This window comes from Chrysochloris asiatica, unplaced genomic scaffold (assembly GCF_000296735.1).
Source record: "Chrysochloris asiatica unplaced genomic scaffold, ChrAsi1.0 scaffold00709, whole genome shotgun sequence".
Lineage (NCBI taxonomy): Eukaryota > Metazoa > Chordata > Mammalia > Afrosoricida > Chrysochloridae > Chrysochloris > Chrysochloris asiatica.
In genome coordinates this window covers 63,325-71,528 of record NW_006409227.1, presented here as the reverse complement: position 1 = coordinate 71,528, position 8,204 = coordinate 63,325, and the positions used below count along the sequence as shown (strand labels likewise).

The window sequence follows — 8,204 nt, the reverse complement described above, 5'->3', positions numbered from 1 at the left end:
TGCCTGAAGAAGAGGAAGACCCCGATCAGATGGATTGACACAATGGCAGAAGTAATAGGCTCAATATAACAATGGTTGTGATGATGGTACAGGATCGGACATTGTTTCGTTCTGCTGTGCATGGGGTCGCTATGAGTCGATTCCGACTCCATGGCACCTGACAACAACAACAACATATTGTTGTAATTGTTGATGATATAGATCTTGTAGATGACAATGTGATTCCACAGTTGTTGTTTTTTAGGTTTTCCAAGCAGCTTCCACTGAAAGTGCTTCATTTTATTAATCTGAATTTAGTTCCAGAAAATTCCAGAACAATTTAGAGTTGAAACAGTTCAGGGGCCAAGACAACATTTATGTGGACAACATTTATAGGCTAGGAAGCCACTGTCTCAAATCTCCAGTCTCTAAAAGTTGACAAAAAGCCAATTAAATAATGGTATCTTTTCTCCTTCATCCTAACATCGTTCTTCAGGCAATGTCTTCAGCCCGGTGACAGTTTGAAGACTCAGATCCAGTGTCCCCACAGCTGGAGTTCCTCAGACACAGCAGGTGGCCTGCAGCTTCTCTGGTCCCATAGGGTATCAACGGAGATGCCATGGTGTAGATGGGTGGTTACGTCAGACCACCTGACGAAACTCTTTCCAGAGAGACTTGCTTGAGTGGGCTTGCAGTCTATGCAAATCTTTCTCCTAACTCCTCAGTGTGATTTCTGCATTGGTGATTTCTCTTTTGTGAGATTTCTGTAGGCTCAAGTCAGATCCATCTATTTCCTACTTAAGTGGGGTCACTGAAGGCGACGTTTCTGCCTGGCTTTACAGAGAGGACTTCATTTTACTCTAGGACGGTGAGGTAAAAGCCGCTCATGGCAGAAACCAGGCAGGAATAAAGTTCACACCTACCCCTTCCCAGTCTTTTTTAGGTCAGGACTTGAGACCCATCTTGGCCATCATCTCTTCTAGACTGCCCATGCCGTTGTTGCCATCAGAGTTCTGCAGAGGGCCTGGGGCACTCGGCCTTGGAAGAAGCCACCCAGCCCATAGTCTTTAAAAATGAGTATAACTGCTTGGCCCATCCACTGAAATTTCACCGGGGCAAACTGCACATGAGTTTTGATAACATCTGCAGGCTAAGTTATCAGCCAGGCCAGAATACAGTAAATAACCCAAAGCTGAAATTCACAAAAGGAGTAAGGACTGTATTCAACTGGTCTTGGGGCACTGTGTTTTTGGTCTGGTTGTAAAACATTAAGTAGATTCCAATAAAAGGCGCATCAAGAAGGAGTGTTGCTGTTAAGCGGATGAATACTCCGCGATGTCCCTCGTTTCGGTAGATGGATTTCAGGGCTGCATAGATGCTCTCATAGCTGTACCTCCCACTCTCATAACGTGTCTTGATCACAGTGATGAGTGACATGCAGACCCCAGCAATAGTGGGAGAGCCCACCCTCGGGATAACTGATTCCCGAGGGGTATGGTCTTTCAAGAAGTGCTGCTTCAGAGAGTAGAGAGTGCCAAAGAAGATTCCAACGCCAGGGAGACATCTCTCAATGGCCCCTTTCCAAATGTCCAAAAGACTCACCATGCGAACCAGTTTCAGGAGCAGAGTGAACATCCCAACACGTCTGGACCCGTGGGCTGAAGGCTGGAGAGTCTTGAGGTACGTTTTAATGAGATCCAGAGGTTGACTAAAGAGGGTAGAGCGTGTCCCACTGATGGATCCACACATGAATGCCTTAATCACTGGGTACAACATAAGCATTTCCATGGTCTCCCACATCTTGTGGTTGCAGCAGCACCGGGAGGTAACTTCTGAATCATCGGAGATAAGGCCCGACAGTGCACTGAGCCCCGGTACTGGCGGTGAGAGCTCAGACTCTGTCCTGGTGACCTTGAGGGAGGCGATGGGATGGAGATAGCTGTGCAACACATTTTAAACCGAGGGGATCTCTGATGTTTGTGCTCATCAAGGACCAAGCCATCGGGGTTCTAGACCTGCGCGTCTCAGGACGGCGTGCCCGCTGCCAATGAGATCCTCCACGGCTTCGTAGAGTTGCACATGTGAGGCCCTAGCCTCTTGTCACTCTCTCTATTGACACAACGTCTGTGAGTTTCCGCCCATTCTGCCCTGCTGCTGGCCCCACAGTTTTTTTTATTTGTATGCTATACAGCTTATTTTTCATTGTATTCTTGATGTCCTTAAATTTGCAAATAATTTTTATGTGTGTCATAATAATAATTGTGACAGATCCCATTGCTGGTTTATGTACTTGGATTTGTTAATTAATTAAAAAAAATTAAACTTTTAAGGAATATCCTTATATATTCCTTAGATGTCCAAGAGACAGTTGTTTGAACAAAGCAAAAGGATATTGCTCAAAATCAGGAAAGGTGTGTGCCAGCATTTTTTTCTTTCATCATACATAGTCAATCTGTACGCTGAGCAAATAATCTGAGAAACTGGATTATATGAAGATTGTGGCATAAGATTGGAGGAAGACTCTAAGAATGTGTGATATGCAGATGTTATAACCTTGCTTACTGGAAGTGAAGAGAACTTAAAATACTTACTGAAAAAGATCAACAACTATAGCCTTCAATGCAAAGAAACAAAAATCCTCACAACCGAACCAAGAGATAACATCCTGATGAACTGAGAAAATATTGAAGTTGTCAAAGACTTCATTTTTCTTGGAGGCACATTCAACACTCATGGAAGCAGCAGTTAAGAAATCAAACGATATCGGGCATTAGGCAAATCTGCTACAAAAGAACTGTTTAATGTGTTCAAGAGCAAAGATTTCAATTTGAGTACTAAGGTGTGCCTGACCAAAGTCATAGTATTTTCAGTAGCCTCATATGCATATGAAAATTGGACAAAGAATCAGGAAGACTATATAAAAATCTATGCATTTAAATTATGGTGTTGAAGAAGAGTACTGAAAGTACCAAGGACTGCCAGAGTAACAATGAAATCTCTGTTGAAAGAAATACAGCCAGGAATATTCCTTAGGAGCCTGGATGGCAAGACTTCATTTCTCATCCTTCAGACATGTTAGAAAGAGGGATCAGTCCCTGGAGACGGACATCATGCTTGGTAAAGTGGAGGGTCAGCAAAAAAGAGGACAGCACAGTGGATTGATGTAGTGGCAGCCGTCTTGGGCTCAACGTAGCAATTATGAAGATGGTATATAGAACTGCGTGGTGTTTCCTTCTGTTGTGCATAGGAGTCAGAACCCAACGGCCCAACGTTATACTGATGATCATTATTTTAGGTAATTAAAGCCTAACTGTATTTTAAATCTTTTATACACATATTGAAAATTAGTATAGGATAATCAGATCTGAGGAGTCCTGGTGTGGCGCTGTGGGTTAATGCACCAGATGGTAAAGCTGTTTGAACTGCAAGGTTGGCGGTTCAAGCTCAACAGCTGCTCCTCGGAAACCCTGTACAGGGTTGCTATGGGTCGGAACCAACTTGAAGGCACTTAAGAACAACAACAACAACAATCAGATCTGAAAGAGTGAAATGGGGTCGTATAAGGACTTGAAGGACTGTTTTGACTTTGCTTGAAAAAAGAACTTAGCCTCTATGTACTTCTTTCTCTCTCTCTTGTTTTTTTTTTTTAAATTCCAGAACACTTCATTGTGCTCATGTGAAAAGTGTGGTTTACAAGCAGGAAAGATGTGTTTATATTTAAAATTAGGACAGGTTGTATCCTTTTTCCATACTTACTCAATTTACATTGTACAGAAATAATTCAAGAAGCTGGACTGCACGAAGAAAAATATAGCATCAGGATTGGAGGAAAATTCACTACCAATCTATGATATACCGATGATATAACCTTGGTCCAGTCGCTGGAGAAGAATATTATGTTTGGTAAAGTGGAGGGTCAGAGGAGAAGAGGAAGACCCCCAGCGAGATGGATTGGCAAAGTGGCAGCATCAATGGGCTGAAGCGTGGCAACAATAGTGAGGTTGGCCCAGGATAGGGCAGTGTTTTGTTCTGTTGTGCATATGGTTGCTATGAGTCAGTACTGACTCTATGGAACCTAACAACAACCACAACAACACTGAAAGCAAACTCTTAAAGCATTTATTGATGGAGATCAAAGGCTGCAGTCTTTAGTGTGGATTACATCTCAACATATCAGGAAGGACCAATCCCTGGAGAAGGACATTATGCCTGCTAAAGAGGAGGATCAACAAAAGAGGCCTCATTGAGATTGAATCACACAATGGCTGTAACAATGGGCTCAGACATAGGAAGGATGGTGAAGTTGGTGTGGGACTAACCAGTGTTTTGTTCTGTTGAACATATAGTAGCTACGAGTGGGTGCTGACTAACTCTTGGCACCTCACAACATAAACAACAGATTATTTACAGAAATTACAAGAATTGCTGTAACTCTGCCCTTGATCAATGTGATCATTCCATCACCGTAACCCTTTTTCCTCTTCCTTCTACACCTTGTGATTATTAATAAACATTAGGCATTTCCATTTACATAATAAAACAAAAACAAACAAGCCAAAACAAAAGTCTATTGGGAGTGTAGGAGAGATTACTCTGAATCTGCAGATCATTTTGGGGAGTAGTGCTATCTTAACAATATTATCTTTCAATCCATTAAATGGAATGTCTTTTTTACTTATTTTGAGATTTTAAATTTCTTTCAGCAATATTGTGTGACTAGTGTACACGCCTTGTACTTCTTTGACTACATTTTCTTCTGAGGTTATTTGTTCCTTTGAGAGTCTATTGTAAATGGAAGTGTTTATTTTTGGGTTGTTTATTGCTGCTATTGGGAAATGCAATTGGTTTTCTTTTTTTTTAAAGTTTTTATTGTGAATTGAATGATAGTTTATATGAGAGAACATCAGTTTTAAACTCATTGCTTCATTGCAATGATTACAATCCTTTTCCGAGTATCATCATTCAGCAGTATTTGATTCCATTCCCTCTGTTATTATTTATTTATTTGTGTGTGTGTGTGTGTGTGTGTGTGTGTGTGTGTGTGTTATATGTACTCCTTGAACCACTGGATGAATGACAGATGACAAAGATGTGCTTTGAAATGTGTGGTTTGGATGAATTCCAACTTGCTTCACGCTGTATCAGGATGAGATAACTAAAAGGGAAGCAGACCATGTTATTTGCTTTTGCCAAGAGTAAGTTATCTGATGTTGGTAACTGACAAAGTGAAAAAGCACTTTCAGAAGTTTGTGAGACAAGAAGACATTAGTGAGATATGGTTTGAATATGAAAGCGCACCACTGAAATGGCATTATCCATTTGGCTTGCTATTTGATCTTCCTGCATCAAGTTCAGCTCTTCCTTGGAAATACATTTACACAGTACATTTTAAAGAGTTTTCTGGAAAAGAACCTTCTGCACTGTCCATCTAAAGATGCAATTGAAGCTCATTTTATGTTGTGTATGAAAGAAGCTGATGCTTTAAAGCATAAAAGTTAAGTCATCACAATGAAATGCAAAAAATGGTTACAAGCAACTCTGGATGGGATTTCAAAATGATAGATTTGACCAGTTTGGGGCCATCAGTTGGAAACTCATAGAATATCCTGCCGAAGAAAATGAATTTCATTACAGCCCTTTTAGAATATATCAGACAACAACTGAATGACTTTTAATTTAGAAGCTATTTTGTGCTGTGGCAGCAGATGGACAGTTACACACACTAGAAGATTTCCTCAAAGAAGTTTCTCCTTTTACAATTGCTCCTGAAGATGGGGAAAAGAAGAATCAAGTAATGATTCATGGAATTCAGCCAATGCTGGCAATACCTCTGCAGTAGTTAAGTGAACATCTGAGCTACCCAGATAACTTTCTTAATATCAGTATCATCCCACAGCCAACATATTAAAGGATCAGTTATTTGCCTGAACAGATTCACCCTGAAACAGGATTATCAGAGCATTTCACTTTTCTGCTTCAATCAGGTTTGGTAGAGGCAACCTGACCTGAAATACTTCCTGGCTGCAAGCCAAACAAGAAAAAGATTCCATGTCAGATAAGGTCCATTGGGCTGATCTAACTTTGCCTCACCACTGCTTCCCTCCTTCCATCATTAAACCTCAGCTGCGACCTGAAAGACTTCACAGGACCACTACAAGTGGTCTTCTCTTCTTTTGTAAGATAGTATGAAGCTGAAACCTCTGGCCTAAGAAGAAAATGGGAACATGTGCCACTCAATTTACATTTCTGATTAACAAATAAACAAGGGTATTTCCTTAAGTGACTATGGTTGAACTTTAGCTCAAGAGAGTGGAAATACTGGTTGCGTTTTCAAGAGAATTAGACTTAAGGGAGTAAAAGAGAAATTCTGTTATCAAACTTGCAGTAATCTTTGTAAAAAAAAAATCAAATTGCAGTAAACCCATCTTTCCGTAATGAAAATTTCCTATGTTTACAGTCTGTCTATTGGCATGCAAACAAACTTATAACTTTGATAATGAACAGTGAACAGTGAGAGATTTTAAAATAAAGCCTCTAAATATGTTTTGTCATTTAATAGCATACACTTTTGTAACTTTTCAAATACTTTCTGGCTCACACAAACTAGATGACTGTTTTTAATCTGTGTTACTGTTCAGACTGGCCATTGTTGGCATGGGCAGATGTAGGGCAGAGGATATTGGTCTCAGGAGCTTTCATAGAATTTCTTGCTGCCAGTTTTGAGATTTGTGTTCTTTACATGCTAAAGGTATCATAGTAGTATCATTTGCGGTTTTGTTTGCCCTTATAAACCTGTCAAATCATAATATGGTTAAGCATCTGTATAAGACGATTTTGCATTTTTGAAAAAATAAAAACATTCCTTTCCTAGCTCATAGTTTTTTATTGGCTCCTGGTCTAATATTTCATGTGGGGGTGCCCTGGCAGCCAGTCTTTGAAAGTAAGACAACTTTCTTCTGGCTGCAGTAGCTTTATCTTAACTTTACTAAAAATATTCAGATGTTACTGGAGCTCTTATTCAATGTAAGGAAATCTTTGCTGCACTTTATTACCAATCTGCTAGTATTCTACCAGCTAACTATATTCATGCATTACAGTATGTTTCTTATCAGCTAGCTTGCTGTTCATATTGAATGTTTACCCATTTGACTATGCTAAAAGACGTATAGTATTGTACAACAATGATTTTGGATTACATAATAAAAATGAACATTTTTCTTATAAAAGATTATCTGAATATTGAAATGAGATCCTGCTAGTACTCATTGCTTTGCTTTTCTTCTTTAACATTCATTGACAAATAGCAACTTTAAAGTTGTGGTTGGTCAAAGAACAAATATTCTGGAACAGAAAGTTGTAGTTGGTCAAAGAACAAATATTCTGGAATGCAAATTGTAAGGCTCAATTAAAAATATTGTACCAATATTATCTGAGAAAAAATTTGGTGCTTAGCTTAAATATCTATTTTTATTTCTTTTAATTTGAGTACTTATATTTTATGGTTTATTAAAAATTACATCTAAAAAAAGAAAATTAGTATAGAAAAAATTAGAAATATAAATAGTTAACATAGTAAAGACAGAATAAATAAAGGGCAATTTAAGGAAGTAACCTGTAAGTTCCACTGTGTATCTGTCATTCTTGCAATAAAGACTTATAATGGCCCTAAAGGATAGAGTTGAAATGGACCATACAGTTTACAAGGCTGTAAATCTTTACAAAGAAAGACCATCACATCTTTCTTCCAGGTATCAATCTTATGGACCTTTACTATCAAACACCATTTCAGATACATCTTAAATTTCTGTCTGGGTATCTTGGTGAGAATGCAGCTCTTTAATTATGATTTTGTATCTTTGGGTCAGCTAGAATGCTGGAAAAGGAATAAAGAGAAAGCAAATCACTACCATTCTCAACCTGCTTTTTTGTTTTGCTTTTTCATTTGTAAAATGAGGATGATAATATTAACCATAAAAGCATGTAGTGTTATGGTGAGGATCAAGTATGTGAAAGTACTTTGCAAATATAAGGCATTATTTTAATTACCTCTAAATAAGAATGATGGGAGATATTTCTAATCCTACTTCTTGGATTATATGCTCAGTGTACAGATTGATTTAAAAACATGTGGTATCACCTGATTCTGTTTGAACAAGTGCTTCTTTGTTCCCTATGAACACAATTAAGTTGTCTAAAATGACCACTCTTTGCAATATTATCCATAG

At 38.8% G+C, this 8,204-nt stretch overlaps 2 pseudogenes; one reads left to right on the top strand and one right to left on the bottom strand.

The window, feature by feature from the left end:
* Positions 1 to 923: 923 nt before the first annotated feature.
* Positions 924 to 2,254, bottom strand: LOC102842487 (annotated as a pseudogene).
* Positions 2,255 to 5,052: 2,798 nt separating this feature from the next.
* LOC102842113 lies at positions 5,053 to 5,887 on the top strand (annotated as a pseudogene).
* The last annotated feature ends 2,317 nt before the right edge of the window (positions 5,888 to 8,204 follow it).